Here is an 18,069-nt window from a genome sequence, read left to right on the forward strand (position 1 = left end):
ATATAATTTAATTTTTACATGGTTCCTATAACATAAGGAAAAGAAATATAAATACAGTAAAATCTTGGACTGTGATTAACTTGTTCTGTGAGTATTCTGCAAGAAGAGCAAATTCTATTAGAATTTAACTTGAGAAATGAGGGATGTTTTGAATATGAGTTATACATGATGACAAATATCACATGATCAAAAGTGAGCCAACTCTCTCTCTCTCTCTCTCTCTCTCTCTCTCTCTCTCTCGACTTTTTGATGTCTCTCATCCTGTCTCTCTTGCTGTGGGATTGTGAGTGAATGTCTCCCAACAACAAAGGTAAAGGAGTAGATGTCATCTTCAGAACAGGAGGAGAAAAGGCAGCGGGATCCCTCACTTAAACTGAGATTAGGTCTAAAATGTGAGACAGTGAAAAATTGTATTTAAAAGTACCACCAAAATAAGGTTGTAGTAGTGTGATGGATAAATCTGTTTAATAACAATGCAATGTCTCATTTCCATAAAATCCTCAAAAGAAGGCAAATGAAAGTGTAGGTTACTTGTTAAATGTGCATGAAAAGAAAAAGATTCCATCAAGCCAATAAATAGTTGTGATTTCATCTTACAAATGGGAAACAGTAGCTTTTAAAGAATGGTGTTGAAATTGTGGAGAATATAATCCTTAAACACTACTGATTGGAATGTAAATTAGTACAGCTATTGTGGAAAAGAGTGTTGATATAAAGAGAAAATTTACAATAGAGCTATGATCTAATTTTTTAACATCACAATTAGACATATATTAAAAATTAAATCAGTATGTCAGTGACTTCTGCATTCTCATATTTACTGCATCAGTACTGGCAATTCTGCCATAAAAATAATGAAATATTGTCATTTATGACAAAATGAATGGAACTGGATATCATTGCATTAAATAAAATAAGTCAGACACAGAAGGAAAATACTACATGAACTACTTGATAAGTAGAATCTAAAAAAAAAATTCTCCTATAAATTGAGGGTATAACAGTGTTTACCACAGTCTGAAGAACGATATTTGTAAGAAGGTATGGGAAAAGTCAGCCAACAGGAAGAACTTTAGGTATATAGGGAAATAATGTTCTTATATCTTATTGCACAGTAAACTAAAGATATAGATAATGTATTATAATGTTTCAAAAAATGTCTTAATAATTTTTCAAATTTTTTACCACAAACCAGTTATAAATGATTGTCGATTACCTTTATTATGGTTACTTTTACTAGAATATATATATATATATTGAAATATCATATGATTAATGGTCATCTTGTAACCCCAGTTGAACTGAATCAGCATGGTCTGGGCATGGAGGATCCACCTGAATATTGCTACCAATAGCCATAAAAAGAGAACTCACAGGGAAAATCTCGGCCTGTTGTTTTTCTAGGAGAAGCTTGCTGCAGATGGTTTTCCTGAGGTGAAGTAGGCTGTTCTTGTCAGAGGAGGAGCTCTGGGCCTTGCTGTTGCTGGGAATGGCTGTTGCTTTCATTAGCGGAGTTCTGATCTTTACTGTGATCATCACATCCTGGCCTCATTGTGGATCCCTCAGCTTGGTGGCACAGATCCTTCATCTCACCAGTGTAAGTTTTCTGGCTTCCACCGCTGGCCTTTGGGCCTTCCAGGTGTAGATTCTCAATACAGACAAGTATGAGACATTGCCATGGGCTCTAGGCCATGTGCTGGACTTGACGAGGACATTGCCTTAGACTCTAAGCTGTTAGCTGGACTTGTGTGGGAAACTGCTGGGGTCTAGGCCCTCAGTTGAATGTTTTAGGCTTCTAGTGTGTGGTTAATCTCTTGCACTCCTTTTCATTTAACTCTGTGGGTAATTATCATGAAATAACATTATAAATTAGGTCTTCTGTATTTAATGTATCCCCTCACCCAATCCTGCTGACTAAATATATAAAGTGAAACAAAAAAATTGTAAAATATATACATATGCACAATCACAGAAACATACACACACACACACACACACACACACACATGTATATACATCCTCAGGTTTTTCTTCATATTTATTGATGCATGTTTATGTAATATACATGTATATATATATTCAATATATATGTATATATGCAATAATATTCAAACTTAAAATAAATCCAGACTTTTTGACAACAAGAATAAAATTGTGAACCATTATGCTAGGTGAAATACTCCTGACTCAGCAAATCAAATATTGCTTGATTTCATTTATGTATGAATCTAAAACAGCCACATTGATAGAAAAAACAGAGAAGAAGGGAAATTGCAATGGGTCAGGTATTGGAGAAATGTTGATAGATTGGTCAGGGTACAAACATATAATTATGAAATTATTATTAAGGGTTATCTAAAGATAACATATACGGGGCTGGGGATCTAGCTCAGTGTTTCTGCCACCTGCTTCACAAGTGCAAGTTCCTGAGTTTGGTCCCTGGTACAAAACAAGCAAACAAACAAACAAATATCAAATGCTACAGCTCTCAGCAAGTGCTATGGCAGAGCAAGACCAAAAACAAAGTGGCACCCAGGTTTGGGAGGCAAGTGTACAGCTATATTAGTGCCAGCAGTCCTCACTGGGATCACCTTCAAAGAGTCAGGACCCAAAATCCCAGTGAGCCCAGTTTTTATGGGCTGGGTGAGTGAGCAGGAAGCACAGAAGCAGAACACTCATTAGTTAATAAATTTGTTAGAAAGTTACATTAAGTTTCACCCATTCTACATATGATCGGGCCAAATTCCTTTTTCCAGAAGACATTACATGATTGATCAAAAGGTTAAATTCCAGTTTCATTTAATTTCCATGTGGTGGGGGAATGGTTACATTAAATATAGGAAAAAGAAATTTATCAGATAACAAAAGGTTTACTGGAGGTTGGGGTCTCCTGACTGGGAGTGACTGCATTTTTTGCTTTAACAGAAATGGAGATTATTGTTCACCAGGCTCAACAGGTTGATTTAGGATGAAATGTTATGTTGAAAATTAGGCAAGAGATCATGTATATTATATTCACACAAAAATTTTTTCTACATTTTGCTACTGTCTTGAAAACATTGTGGGAGACTGAGAATAAGGGTAGTGAGATTGATTAGGTTGTGACAAAGCTGACTGTGGAAACAGGCCTGACTCATTAATTACAAGATCTTAGGACACATGCAGAGAACAGTTCCTAAATCCCTGCATGTGGAATTCACAGCAGAATTTGAGCAAATTTTCAATAGGTTGTCCCATATCAGATGTCAGCATCAAGCATGGAATTCCATCATCACCTCTCAGAGCCCATCTATAGGAGTCCTTGCAGGTTTCCCTGAGATTTGGATGGTATAAAAGAACACAGATGCCAAGAAAATGTGCTATTTTTGCTTTCCTCGAGATAGCTTGCCCCACTTTCTCTGGAGTGCACTTTTAATTGGATTTTTCTCTTTTACTGGGGCCAAGCTTATTCTACAGAGCCAATTTCTCTCTCACTCTTCACATTTTCTTTGCCAAATGAATTTCAACATGCTTTTTGCTTGTTTTATTCAATTATTTTTTGCAGATAAGAACAACCTGGAATCCAACTCCAGAAGGTGAGGCAAGAACCCCCACACCTGGTAATATTTAATTCACAAGCCACATTTAGAAGAAGTTATTCAATTACAGCAGTGGACTAACTAATCTAGTAGAGGAAATTTCAAAACAACACAGTTTTAGACTGAAGAAATTATTGGTGCTATCTTTTTGCCAGGTTTCTATAGAAAAACATGAGCAAAAGTGCATTTGAAAAATATTCAGATAGGTCAAAATAGAAAGAATTGCAAAAGTGGTGACTAGGAAAGCCAGGTTGCTGAAAAAAATAGAAATGATAAGAAGCCAATTAAACAATTAAGACAATAGAAAAGATGTCTTGTTGGAGCACGACAGGACGGATAGCTGAAGCGCTGACCCTGAGTCCCAGAATGCTGGTTCTCAATGGGACACAGGTGTGCCAAAGGTGGCATGCTGGAGCCAAGTCCCTCAACCTCAGAACCACTCCCTAAGTCCTTCTTTGTTCTTATTCCCGGTTTACATTCCCTTTTACCGGTTTACACTCCCTTTTATTCATAAACAGATGTTGTTTTACCTAGATGTTCTGTCTTTAGTTTAAACAGAGTGTATCTGTTCTTAGCTTCTAGTGATTGCCCTTTATCTTACTCATGCCTGCTTGTGACTATTGTTAATCATCAAACCACTGTGACCTTGCTTTTGTGTGTCACCTTGAAACTGCTATAAAGACCCTAAGTAAGAAATAAACTTTGCCATTAGCCATCAGCTTTTGGTCATTCATTGTGTTTGCTGTCATCTCCCCAAGTTCCCTGCCTCTAGAATGAGACCCCCAACAATGCCTTGAATGTTTATAAAAAATAGCAAGACCCCTTCCCAGGCCAAGAGGTGCAAAATTAAAAGATTTTAAGGAAAAGTGCTCCATGGATCCAAGCTCCTTCAGAGCTAATTATGAAAGTTTCCTGGAGCTCAGCCACCCTAAGCACTCAGAGGCCTATGGATTTAAGATCCAAGGGGGCATGGCTACTGGTCAGACTGGCAGCACACCTTGGCATAATCCATGTAGTTCTGGTTTTACAGGTAGGTGTGTAGGGTGCAAAAGCTAAGTGTAGAGGGAAGCTTCCAGCCAGATTTCAGAAGATCTGGAAGGCCAGACAGTGTGCACCTGAGAGACCAATGTGTGAAGCGATGAGAGTGAAACGAAAATGAAATGGAACCCCAAGAAGTTTGAGAAATAGGAAAGTGTGACATCTGAGGAAAGCCACAGGCAATGAACAAAGTCACCCAAGAGAATAGCCATGAGGGCTACAAACTTGCAAAGACATAGGGGCAGGCTCACCCAAACCCTTTGCAATTCACATCTGTAGTTCTGGTACTTGGACAGCAGTTAACAGAATTGGGATGTTTTTGATGCTGAACTTTGATCCTGCCTATATCCTTTTGGTTTTTATCTCCCTATTCTTCTCTCTTTAAATGGGAATATTTATAGTGTGCCACTATATGTTGAAAGCTTTTAGCTTTCTCTTTTATGTTTACAGGAGTTCACATATAAGATTTGACTTGTACCTTACACAAGATTTTGAAGCTGAAATTTTCAGCAATGCTGAAACTCCTTAAGATTTTTGTGATTCATTTTTTTTCCTCTTTGAATTTATTGGTACCTTTTGGGTATACAGTACAGTTACATTCATTGTTGGGATCTTGTAACTTTACATGACAAGTATTGGTTCTCAATTTTTACCCATACCCCTGCCCTCCCTTCACCCCCCTCCCTTCTCTATTTAAAAAACTTTATTTCTATTTTTTCATTTTCTCCTATTTTTTTCTTTCCCTTAGTACCTTTCCCCTATTCTTCCCACTTTCCATACACCTTTAGCCCTTTTCTTCCTATTTCACATTATCAATTATATCATTAGGATCTTATGTACTATTATTTTTTTTCACACCAGAGAAACTATTCTATATTTACACATGTGCAATTTATTTATTTCGCTTAGGCATATATCCTCAATATATATCAATTTTAGTGTGAATGAATCTAATTTCTCATTCTTTTTGGCTGAGTAGTATTCTATTTTATAGAAAAACTACATCTTCTTTATCCAGTCTCCAACTAATGGGCAAATGGGCTGTTTCCAAGTTTTAGCTATTACAAACTGTGCCAATATAAACATAGGTGTGCATATATCAAAACAATCAGCCCCCACAAATATAAAGACCTGATTCAAAAATGGGCATCTGAAATGAACAGATATTTCTCAGAAAAAGAAGTAAAAGCAGCAAGTAAATATATGAAAAAATTTTCCACATCACTGGTCATTTGAGAGATGCAGATGAAAACAACACTGAGATTCCACTTCACCCCAAAAAGAATGGCTGCCATCAAGAAATCAAACAAGATTTTGGTGATTCTTAAGAGGTGGACTAAACACATTTAGCATAAAGAAACATTAGTAATTTTGAAAACTAGGTGTGGAATATTATCATTTGAGTAGAAAATATTACCAAAGGCTTAATGCGCTCACAGAGCTTTTGCAAGTTGATTTAATCATAGGAGAAATATAGCTATTTTTTCTTAAGAAACAGGCTCTGCTAAGAAGAGTTGGTATATGGGTGCATGATCTGGGGATGTATACCTCCAAAACCACCCCTTACATCACTGTCTACTTTTTTTTTAGTTCATTGGTACATTTTAGGTATAGAATACCATGACATTCATCATTGGGATCTTGCACTTTTACATGACAGATCTTGGTTCATATTTTCCCCCAAATTCCGAGCCCTCACTTCACTCCCTCCACCATTCCCTGTTTACAAAGATATTGTTTTCATGCTTTTCCTTTTCTCATATTTTTTCTTTTGCCTTCTTAACTTTCCCCTATCCCTCCCATTTCCCCTATCCTTTTAGACCTTTTCTTCCTACTACACAATATCAATTATACATTTTGATCTTTATTTGTACTTTTAGATTTTCATACCAGAGGAACTATTCAGTATTTACACATGTGTGTCTTGTTAATTTCACTTAAGAGTATGGCCTTAATGTGCATCCACTTAGCTATAAATGCCTCTAGTTTCTCATTCTTTATGGCTGAGTAGTACTCTAATTTATTTAAAGAAAATCTTCTTTATCCAGTCTCCATTTGATGGACAATTGGGCTGTTTCCAAGTTTTGGCTATTACAAACTGTGCTGCTATAAACATAGGTGAGCATATGTCACTGTGGTATGATTGTTTTAATTCTTTTGGGAAGATATCCAGCAGAGGAATAGCTTGATCAAATGGGACTTCTAATCCTAGTTGTTTGACTCATCTCCATATTGATTTTGACAGTGGTTGCACCAGTCTGCACTCCCACCAAGAATGAAGAAGCATTCCTTTCTTCCCACAACCCCGTCAGCACCTGTTATTGGTTGATATCTTGATAGCAGCTATTCTTTCTGTTATAAGTTGGAATCTCAGTGTTGTTTTCATCTGCATATCTCAAATGACCAGTGATGGTGGACTTTTTTCATATGTTTATTTGCTGCTTTTACTTGTTTTTCTGAGAAATGTGTGTTCATTTCAAATGCCCATTTTTTAAACTGGGACTTTATACTTGTGGAGGTCTGGTTTTGGTTTTTTTTTTGTTTTTTGTTTTTTTTTTTTTTTGGGTTCTTTATATCTGTCCGCTGCTTGGTTGCCAGTAGTTAAGGAAAGTTTCATCTGCTATGCCACTCTTTCATCTTGTTTCATCTTTTGGAGTTGACTCGCCAAACAATTATATTGTGAGCCAAATGAATCCTTCACTAATGCCTTGAGAAATAGACTCATGAGGAAAGCACCATCATTCCTGAAGAATGCTATGATTGCTTTTCTCTTTATGCCATGCCTGCTAGAGGAGAATGAAATTACTCAGTTGGGAAACTTAAGGGAAATTAGTTTGATTGGATCCAACAGTGACAGGGGTCAAGTGGCAGCACTTAATCACTTAATCATAATATTACTGTAATGGCAGAAGGAAAACAGTGATCAGAATAGTTTGACATGTGTAGACCTCTTTCATTGGCTGACACACCACAGTGTTCCCAAAAGTGAAATAGATGGGAAGCTTACAAATGTTTTACTAAATTTATATAATAAAAAAGTTCAAGTGCAAATGAACAGAAATCTACTTTACATCACAGCAACAGAGAATCATGACCCTCAACCAGTTCCCAGATTTTAGTAAATTTACAAATCCAGAATTCCATAGGGAAGAACACTGGTGCACCAAAATGTATACCATGACTCATTCATCCTTCCATCCCTAAAGGGACCTAAGGACTCTTGCCAGAATGACTATACACTGGGAGAAGGAAAATTATCAGACATTTCAGGGATTACTGGACACTGGTTCTGAACTAATGCTGATTCCGTGGGGTCCAAAACATCACTGTGGCTCTCCAGGAAGAGTAGGGGCCTACTAGGGATTTGCCTCAGTGGTTCTACTACCTTCCTTACAAGTGCAAGGGCCTGAGTTTGATCCCCGGCACCAAAAAAAAAAAGAGTAGGTTCCTATAAGAGGTCAGGTGTTCAATGGACCATAATGCTGATCCCATGGGATCCAAAACATCACTGTGGCTCTCAAATAAGAGCAGTTGCCTGTAGAGGTCAGGTGATAAATGAACTTTTAGCAAAGTTCTAGACCTCACAGTGGGTCCAATAGGTCCTCAAATCCATCCTGTAGTCATTTTCTCTGTTCCAGAATGAATAATTGGGATCGACATACTTAGTACTCAGCAGAATCTGCACATTGGCTCCTTAATCTGTAGTATGAATGCTACTAGCTTGGAAAGGCAAAATGGAAATGATTAGAGTTGTCTTTTCCTGGTAAAATAAATAGTATATCAAAATCAGGATTCCATCTCTGGAGGGATTTCAGGGATTACTGCCACTCTCAAGAACTTGAAGAATACCGGGGTGGTGGTGCCTACCACAACTCCATTTAATTCTTCCATTTGGCCTGTGCAAAAGATAGTTGGATCTTAGAGAATGATGCTAGATTGCCATAAACTGAATCAAGGGGTGACTCCAATTGCAGCAGCTGTACAAGATGTAGTTTTCTTGCTGGAGCAAATGAACAAGTCTGGTATTTGATATGCAGTTATTTATTTGGAAAATGCCTTCTTCTCTATAACTATCCATTAGGCCCATCAGAAACAATTTGCTTTCAGTTGGCATGGCCAGCACTATATCTTCAATGTCTTGACTCAGGGTTATATTAACTCTTCTGCTTTGTGTCACAACTTATTTGCTAGGGATCTTGATCACTTTTCCATAAGATATGGCATGGATCCAATACACTGTTGATGTTATTTTGTTCATCAAGTGAACAGGAAGTAGAAACCACTATGGATTTGTTAATAAAGCATGAAAGCTGCTAGTTTTGAGGGGGGCCCAGAACAAGGAAACACTCTGCAACATGTCAATCCTTCTGTACAGGCTGCTCTGTCAATGGATCTAGATGATCTGACAGATCCAATGGTACTTGAAGTGTAATTGGTAGGTAAAGATGCTGTTTGGAGTCTCTGGCAGGCTTCCGTAGGTGAATTGCAGTGGAGACCTTTTGGATTTTGGAGCAAAGGTCTGCCATTATCTGCAAACAATTACTCTTCCTTTGAACAACAGCTCTTTGCCTGCTATCAGGGTGTGGTGGAAGTTGAATCTTGACCATAGGACAGTAGGTTACTTGGGGACCTGATTTGCCTATCTTGAGCTGGGTAAAATCTTATCCACTGAGTCATAAGTTTGGATGTGCACAACAACATTCTATCATTACTGTCATACATAATATGTTATCTTGAGAATATGAGAATTTTTCAACTGTTCTTCCTGTATCTATTGAAATGTTCATGTAGTTTACTTTGTTTATTCTGTCAATGCGGTGTATCATGTTTACCCACTAGCCTGTATTTCGGTGTGCTTGAATTCCTTGGATCTTTTGATAATGGTTAGTAATTTATTTAATGATATTTGGGACTCTGCTATTATTTTGTACAGGATTTTTCACATATACTCATCAGAGATTTTGGCTTGTAGCTATTATGTTTTATTATGTTCTCATCTGCTTATTTTACTAGGGTAATTCTGGCCTGAAAGAATGAGTTTCAGAAAATTCTCTTCAAATTTTGAAAGAATTTTAGTGGAATCAGTATTAGTTCTTTTTTCAATGTATGAAAAATGTCATTACTTATTCTATCTTGTACCAAGCTTTTCTGTAGTGAGAGGATTTTTTGCTGTTTCCTTTTATTCATTATTCAATCTTTGCAAATTCAGGAATTTATCAGTTTACTCCAGAATGTCAAATTTGTTGGCATATAACTCTTCATAATATTTTCTAATTGTCATTTGTACTTCTCTGGAGTTTGTGTGGTGGTGCAGTGTTTCCAGTTTTGCCTCTAATTCTATTTATTAGGGTATTGTCTCTCTCTCTCTCTCTCTCTCTCTCTCTCTCTCTCTCTCTCTCTCCCCCCCTTCAAGGATTTATCAATATTATCAATTAAAACGTTTTTGTTTTGTGAATTTGTTGGATTTTAAGTCTCTATTTTGTGACTTTTTTTATTTCTTACATTTTTTAATTTAATTTTTTAAATTACAATATTCAATGTACTAATTATTATTTGATTTGTTTTTGTTTTTTAGTTCTCAATTCCTCCTGGCCTGATAAGATTTATGTTGAATAGTATGGTTTCTGCTACATTAAAATAAATTTATGCATTATATGTTTCCATTATCTTTCTGCTTTTTAATTCCATTGTTGTCTTTAAAACTTGAGAGTTAGATTAGAATATGCCTTATCATAGACTTAGGTAAATTGACTCTGTTTTTTTTAAAGACTATTATAGTATTCTTTATTCAACTTTGGTAATTCATGCATACCTAGGAATCTGTCCATTTTTTTCTGTTTTCTATCTTACTGGTGTATAGGTTCTCAAAGTAGGTATCGATGATCCTCTGGATTTCTGCTGGATCCCTTGTAATTTCACCCTTTTCTTTCCTAATTGCATGGAACTTCTGTCCTTCTTTATAAGGTTGACTAAGGGTTTGTCAATTTTATTCTTTTGAAAAACCAACTCTTTGCTTCATTGATTTTTTTTGTATCATTCTATTAATCTCCATTGCATTAATTTTTGCTCTGATCTTTATAATTTCCTTCCTTATGTGAGCTTTCAGTTTGTCCTGCTCTTCTTTTTCTAGAAGCTTAATTCAGCATCAGGTCATTTACTTGAGCTCCCTCTGTTTTTCCTAATATGAATATTCACTGCTATGAATTTCCTGCATAAAACTGCTTTCATCACATAGACTCTGATATGGTGTATTGGCATTGTCATTTAAATGCATAAACTGTCTGATTTCATCTCTAATTTCCTCTTTGAACCACTGGTTACATTGAATTATTCAATTTCCATGTGTTTATGAATTGCTTGTGGTTTGGCTTCTTTTGCTATTGATCTACAATATCATCACCTTATATTTTGACAATATATAGAGGACAACATAAATTCCTTCGTACTTACTTAAACATGTTCTATGAGCTAGTATATAGTCTATTTTGGACGACAAAACACTGTGCAGCTGAAAAAATGTGCATTCTGATTTTGTGTGGTAGAACACTCTGTAAACATCTGTTATGTTCTTCTACTCAAGAGTTTGATTGAGTTCTAATATTCCACTGCCTATTTTCTGTCTAGTTGATATATCTATTTATGACCGTGCACTATTTAGGTCCAACATTACTATTGTATTATTGCTTATTTGATTTTTCCTGTTCCTAAGTATTTGTTTTTTATATTTGGGCACACTAGTATTTGGTGCATATATATTTATGATTGTCATCACTTTCTCTTGGATTTTTTGCTTTACAAAAAGGTAGTAGCTTTCTTTGATTATTTTAATTAGTAGTGGTTTGAAATACATTTTTTCTGCAAAATTGATAGCTGCTCCTACATTTTTTGGAGGTTTTCTGTCACATGGAGTATTATTTTCCACCCTTTAACTTTCAGTCTATAAGTTTCTTTTTTCATTAAGTGTTTTTCTTGTATATAGCGTCTTGTGAGATCTTGCTTATTTTCTGATACAAGGAATTGAACTCAGGACCTTGCAATTGTGAGGTAGGTTTGGCACCACTGAGCTAAATCCCTGGATCTTGCTTCTTGACCCATTTGGCCAGTGTATTTATTTTTTTAATTGAATTTATTGGTACATTTTAGGTATTCAGTACAGTTACATTCATTATTGGTATCTTGTACCTTTACATGACAGGTCGTGGTTCACATTTTTCCCCTTGTCCCTGCCCGTCCTTCACTGCCTCATCAGCTCCCCATTTACAAACACTTTTTTTCCATCTTTTCATTTTCTCACATATTTTTCTTTTCCCCAATTACATTTCCCCTAATCTTCCCACTTTCCCTAAACATTTAGCCCTTTTCTTCCCATTTCACAATGTCAGTTATCTCATTAGGATCTTATGAACTATAACCATTTATTCACTCAGAGAAACTATTTGGTATTTACACATGTGTGACTTATTTATTGCATTTAGGAGTATATCCTTAATATGCATTCATTTTTCTATGAATGAATCTAATTTCTCATTCTTTATGGCTGAGTAATATTCCATTTTATAGAAAAACCACATATTCTTTATCCCCACCAACATTTGTTATTGTTTGATTTCTTGATACCAGCCATTCTTTTGGGGGTGAGGTGGAATCTCCATGTTGTTTTCATTTGCCTCTCTTGAATGACCAGTGATGTGGAACATTTTTAAATATATTTACTTGCTGCTTTTACTTCTTTGCCTGAGAAATTACTGTTCATTTCAGATGCCCATTTTTGAATTGGGTCTTTACATTTGGGGTGGGCTGATTGTTTTCAGTTCTTTATATATTCTAACTAACAGTCCCTTGTCTGAGGAGTAGCTGGTAAAAAATTTTTTCCCACATTGTAGATTTTCTCTTAGTTCTGTTGATGGTTTCTTTTGCAGTGCAAAACAAAAACTACATAATTAAATAAGATGAGATCCCAATTATTGATTCTTGCTGCTAGTTCCCTTGCTACTGAGGATTTGTTCATAAAATCTTTTCCTATGCTAAAGTCTTTAAGAGTTCTGCCTAACATCTTCCAGAAAGTTTAGAGTTTCTGTTTTAATGTTTAGATCCTTAATCCACTTGGATTTTAATTTAGTACATAGTGAAAGATAAGGGTCTAGTTTTAATCTTCAGCAAGTTGAAATCCAGTTTTTCCAACACCATTTATTGAAGAGGCTATCTTTCCTCCAGTGGGGATGGTCAGCTCCTTTGTCAAAGATGAGGTAGCTGAGTACATCTGGAGTTGTTTTCGTGTCTTCCAATCTGTTCCACTGATCCTCAGATCAGTTTCTTTGCCAGTGCCATGCTGTTTTTATCACAGTGGCTTTGTAGTATAGTTTCAAATTGGGAATTGTTATACCCACTACCATGTCTCTGTTGGCTAGGATGGCTTTTGCTATTCTAGGTCTTTTATGGCTCCAAATGAATTTGTGGATTCTTTTTTCTAGTTCTGTGAAATATAGTGTTGGAATTTCAATTGGCATTGCATAGAATCTGTATAGCAGTTTTGGTAGTATGGCCATTTTCACTATGTTGATTCTTCCTACCCAGGAGCAAGGGATTTCTTTCCATTTTCTTATATCCTCTTTGATTTCTTTTTTCACAGTACTATGGTTTTCAGTGTAGAGGTCTTTTGCTTCTTTTGTAAGTTTGATTCCTATATACTTCATTTTTTTGGGATACTATTGTGAAAGGAATTGTTTCCCTCATTTTTCTCGCAGGGGAATTTTTATTTGTGTACAAGAAGGCTATGTATTTTTGGGTGTTCACTTTCTATCCGGCTACTCTACTGAATCTTTCACTTAAGTCTAGAAGTCTTTAGTGGAGTATTTTGAGTCTTCAATGTAGAGTATCACATCAGCAGCAAATAATGACAGTTTAATTTCTTCCTTTTCTATCTTTATTGCTTTAATTTCTTTCTCTTGTCTAATTGCTGTGGCTAATGTTTCCAAACTATATTGAAGAGGACTGGTGATAGTGGGCATCCTTGTCTTGTTCCTGATTTTAAAGTGAAGGTTTTCAGTTTTTGCCCATTTAATATGATGTTGGCTGTTGGTTTTTCATAGATAGCCTTTATTAAAATGACATATAGATGATCTTTTCCAATTTTTTCAGGGTTTTTATCATGAATGGGTGTTGAATTTTGCAAATGCTTTTTCTCCATTTATCAAGATGATCATATGGTTTTAGTCCCTGACTTTGTTAATATAGTGTTTTATATTTATTGACTTAGGTATGTTGAACCATCTTGGCATCCCTGGAATAAATCTGACTTGGTCAAGATGTATGATCTTCTTGATGATCCTCTGTATTCTGTTTGCTAGCATCTTGTTAAGGATTTTTGCATCTATATTCATTAAGGAGATTGGCCTCTTGTTCTCTTTTTAGTTGCATCTTTCTCTGGTTTGGGAATCAAAGTGATACTTGCTTCCAGGAATGAATTTGGAAGTACAGCTTCCCTTTCAATTTCATTGAAAAGTTTGAAGATTAAAGGCAGTATTCTTTAAATGCCTTGTAAAATTCAGCAGTGTATCCATGAGGACCTGGGCTTTTCTTTGTTGGTAAATTTTTAATTACATTTTCAATTTCACTGATTGTAATTCGGGCATTTAAAATGTTTTTATCTTCTTTGTTCAATTTTGGTAATTCATAAAATCTGTCCATTTCATCTGTGTTTTCCAATTAACTAGAGTATAGTTTATCCTAGTAGGTTTTAATGATTCTCTGGATTTCCATTGGGTCTGCTGTGACTTCAACTTTTTTATTCCTGATTACATGGATCTGAGCCTTTTCTTTCCTTTTTTGATAAGATTAGCTAAGGGTTTATCAATTTTATTTATTCTTTCAAAAAACCAACCGTTTGATTCATTTATATTTTGTATCATTTTCATAGTTTCCCTCACATTGATTTGTGCTCTAATCTTTATAATTTCCTCTCTTCTTTAGCTTTGGGTTTTTCTTCCTCTTGTTTTTATTTAATGTTTAGATCCTTAATCCACTTGGATTTTAATTTAGTACATAGTGAAAGATAAGGGTCTAGTTTTAATCTTCAGCAAGTTGAAATCCAGTTTTTCCAACACCATTTATTGAAGAGGCTATCTTTCCTCCAGTGGGGATGGTCAGCTCCTTTGTCAAAGATGAGGTAGCTGAGTACATCTGGAGTTGTTTTCGTGTCTTCCAATCTGTTCCACTGATCCTCAGATCAGTTTCTTTGCCAGTGCCATGCTGTTTTTATCACAGTGGCTTTGTAGTATAGTTTCAAATTGGGAATTGTTATACCCACTACCATGTCTCTGTTGGCTAGGATGGCTTTTGCTATTCTAGGTCTTTTATGGCTCCAAATGAATTTGTGGATTCTTTTTTCTAGTTCTGTGAAATATAGTGTTGGAATTTCAATTGGCATTGCATAGAATCTGTATAGCAGTTTTGGTAGTATGGCCATTTTCACTATGTTGATTCTTCCTACCCAGGAGCAAGGGATTTCTTTCCATTTTCTTATATCCTCTTTGATTTCTTTTTTCACAGTACTATGGTTTTCAGTGTAGAGGTCTTTTGCTTCTTTTGTAAGTTTGATTCCTATATACTTCATTTTTTTGGGATACTATTGTGAAAGGAATTGTTTCCCTCATTTTTCTCGCAGGGGAATTTTTATTTGTGTACAAGAAGGCTATGTATTTTTGGGTGTTCACTTTCTATCCGGCTACTCTACTGAATCTTTCACTTAAGTCTAGAAGTCTTTAGTGGAGTATTTTGAGTCTTCAATGTAGAGTATCACATCAGCAGCAAATAATGACAGTTTAATTTCTTCCTTTTCTATCTTTATTGCTTTAATTTCTTTCTCTTGTCTAATTGCTGTGGCTAATGTTTCCAAACTATATTGAAGAGGACTGGTGATAGTGGGCATCCTTGTCTTGTTCCTGATTTTAAAGTGAAGGTTTTCAGTTTTTGCCCATTTAATATGATGTTGGCTGTTGGTTTTTCATAGATAGCCTTTATTAAAATGACATATAGATGATCTTTTCCAATTTTTTCAGGGTTTTTATCATGAATGGGTGTTGAATTTTGCAAATGCTTTTTCTCCATTTATCAAGATGATCATATGGTTTTAGTCCCTGACTTTGTTAATATAGTGTTTTATATTTATTGACTTAGGTATGTTGAACCATCTTGGCATCCCTGGAATAAATCTGACTTGGTCAAGATGTATGATCTTCTTGATGATCCTCTGTATTCTGTTTGCTAGCATCTTGTTAAGGATTTTTGCATCTATATTCATTAAGGAGATTGGCCTCTTGTTCTCTTTTTAGTTGCATCTTTCTCTGGTTTGGGAATCAAAGTGATACTTGCTTCCAGGAATGAATTTGGAAGTACAGCTTCCCTTTCAATTTCATTGAAAAGTTTGAAGATTAAAGGCAGTATTCTTTAAATGCCTTGTAAAATTCAGCAGTGTATCCATGAGGACCTGGGCTTTTCTTTGTTGGTAAATTTTTAATTACATTTTCAATTTCACTGATTGTAATTCGGGCATTTAAAATGTTTTTATCTTCTTTGTTCAATTTTGGTAATTCATAAAATCTGTCCATTTCATCTGTGTTTTCCAATTAACTAGAGTATAGTTTATCCTAGTAGGTTTTAATGATTCTCTGGATTTCCATTGGGTCTGCTGTGACTTCAACTTTTTTATTCCTGATTACATGGATCTGAGCCTTTTCTTTCCTTTTTTGATAAGATTAGCTAAGGGTTTATCAATTTTATTTATTCTTTCAAAAAACCAACCGTTTGATTCATTTATATTTTGTATCATTTTCATAGTTTCCCTCACATTGATTTGTGCTCTAATCTTTATAATTTCCTCTCTTCTTTAGCTTTGGGTTTTTCTTCCTCTTGTTTTTTAGGAGTCTAAGATTCATCATTAGGTTGTTTATCTGAACTCTCTGTTTTCCTAGTGTGGGCTTTCTGTGCTATGAATTTTTCACATAGAACTACTGTTACTGTGTCCCATAGAGTCCTGTATGTTGTATTGGAATTTTCATTTATTTGTGAAAACTATCTAATTTCTTCTTTAATTTCCTCTGTGATCCATTGATTGTTCAAGACAGTGTTATTTAATTTCCATGTTTGTGAAGTTCCTACCATTTCTTGGAATATTGATCTCCAGCTTGATTGCACTATGATCTTATGCAGGGGATAATTTCAATTCTTTTGCATTTATTCAGACCTACTCTGCGAGCTAGTATGTGGTCTATCTTCAAGAATGACCTATGTGTAGCTAAAAAGAATGTATATTCTGATTTTGTGGGGTTGAACACTCTATAGACATCTATTAACTCCATGAGTTCAAAAGCTTGGTTCCGTTCTAGTATTTCATTGCTGATTTTCTGCTTATGTGATCTGCCTATTTGTGATAGTGTGGTACTTAGATCCCCCACTAAAATTGTATTAGTGCTTATTTGGTTTTTCATGTTACTTAATATTTGTTTTATATAGTCGGGGACATTAATATTTGGTGCATATATGTTTATGATTGTCATCTCTTCCTCTTGAATTGTTCCTTTTACAAGAATGTAGTGGCCTTCTTTGTCTCTCTTAATCATTTTAGTTTGAAATATATATTATCTGTGAATAAGATTGCTACCCCTGCTTTTTTTCTGGGCTCCTGTTGCATGGAGAATTGTTTTCCATCCTTTTACTTTCAGTCCATGGGCTTCTTTTTGCACTAGGTGTATTTCTTGTACACAACATATTATTGGATTTTGCTTCTTAATCCATTCTGCCAGTGTATTTCTCTTCATTGGTGCATTCAAGCTGTTGACATTAATGGTTGTAACTAATATGTTCTGACTTATTATTGTCATGTTACTGTGCTTTTTGTTGGCCCTTTTTAAGTATTCCCCCCTCTCCTTTACTTTCGTGCCTTGCCTAATTGATTTTCTCTGCCCTCCTGGTGTTGTGACCTTCTTTGTCTTTTTATAGAATATTCTTTATATTTATTTATTGTGCTGGTTTGGGGTTCATGAAGTTTCTCAGGTGTTATTTGTCATGGAAGTATCTTATTTCCCTGTCTATTTCAAAAGAGAGTTTTGCAGGATACATCAGTCTATGTTGGAGGTTGTTTTCTTTTTGGATGTGAAATACCTCACTCCAGGCTCTCCTTGAACTGAGAGTTTGTGTTGAAAAGTCTGCTGTAATTCTAATGGGCTTTTCTTTGCATGTGATTTGTTTCTTTTCTCTTACTGCTTGCAGTATTTTGTTCTTCTGTTGGGTTTCTGGGATCTTGATTATTATATGTCTAGGTGTAGTTTTTTTTAATCATGGCTAGTTGGAGTCCTATATGCCTCACTTATCTGTATATCTAATTCTTACCTTCTGTTTCTGAAGTTTTATGCCATTAATCCTGTGAACAGTTTTTTTATGTCATTTGTATTTTCTC

General features: G+C 35.4%; 1 pseudogene; it reads left to right on the forward strand.

Annotated features, from left to right (window-relative positions):
- Positions 1-4,451: 4,451 nt before the first annotated feature.
- The window catches only part of LOC104850261, a 104,607-nt pseudogene continuing 90,989 nt past the window's right edge, over positions 4,452-18,069 (forward strand).

This window comes from Fukomys damarensis, unplaced genomic scaffold (assembly GCF_012274545.1).
Source record: "Fukomys damarensis isolate Sample0158 unplaced genomic scaffold, DMR_v1.0_HiC HiC_scaffold_39, whole genome shotgun sequence".
NCBI classification, from domain to species: Eukaryota; Metazoa; Chordata; class Mammalia; order Rodentia; family Bathyergidae; genus Fukomys; species Fukomys damarensis.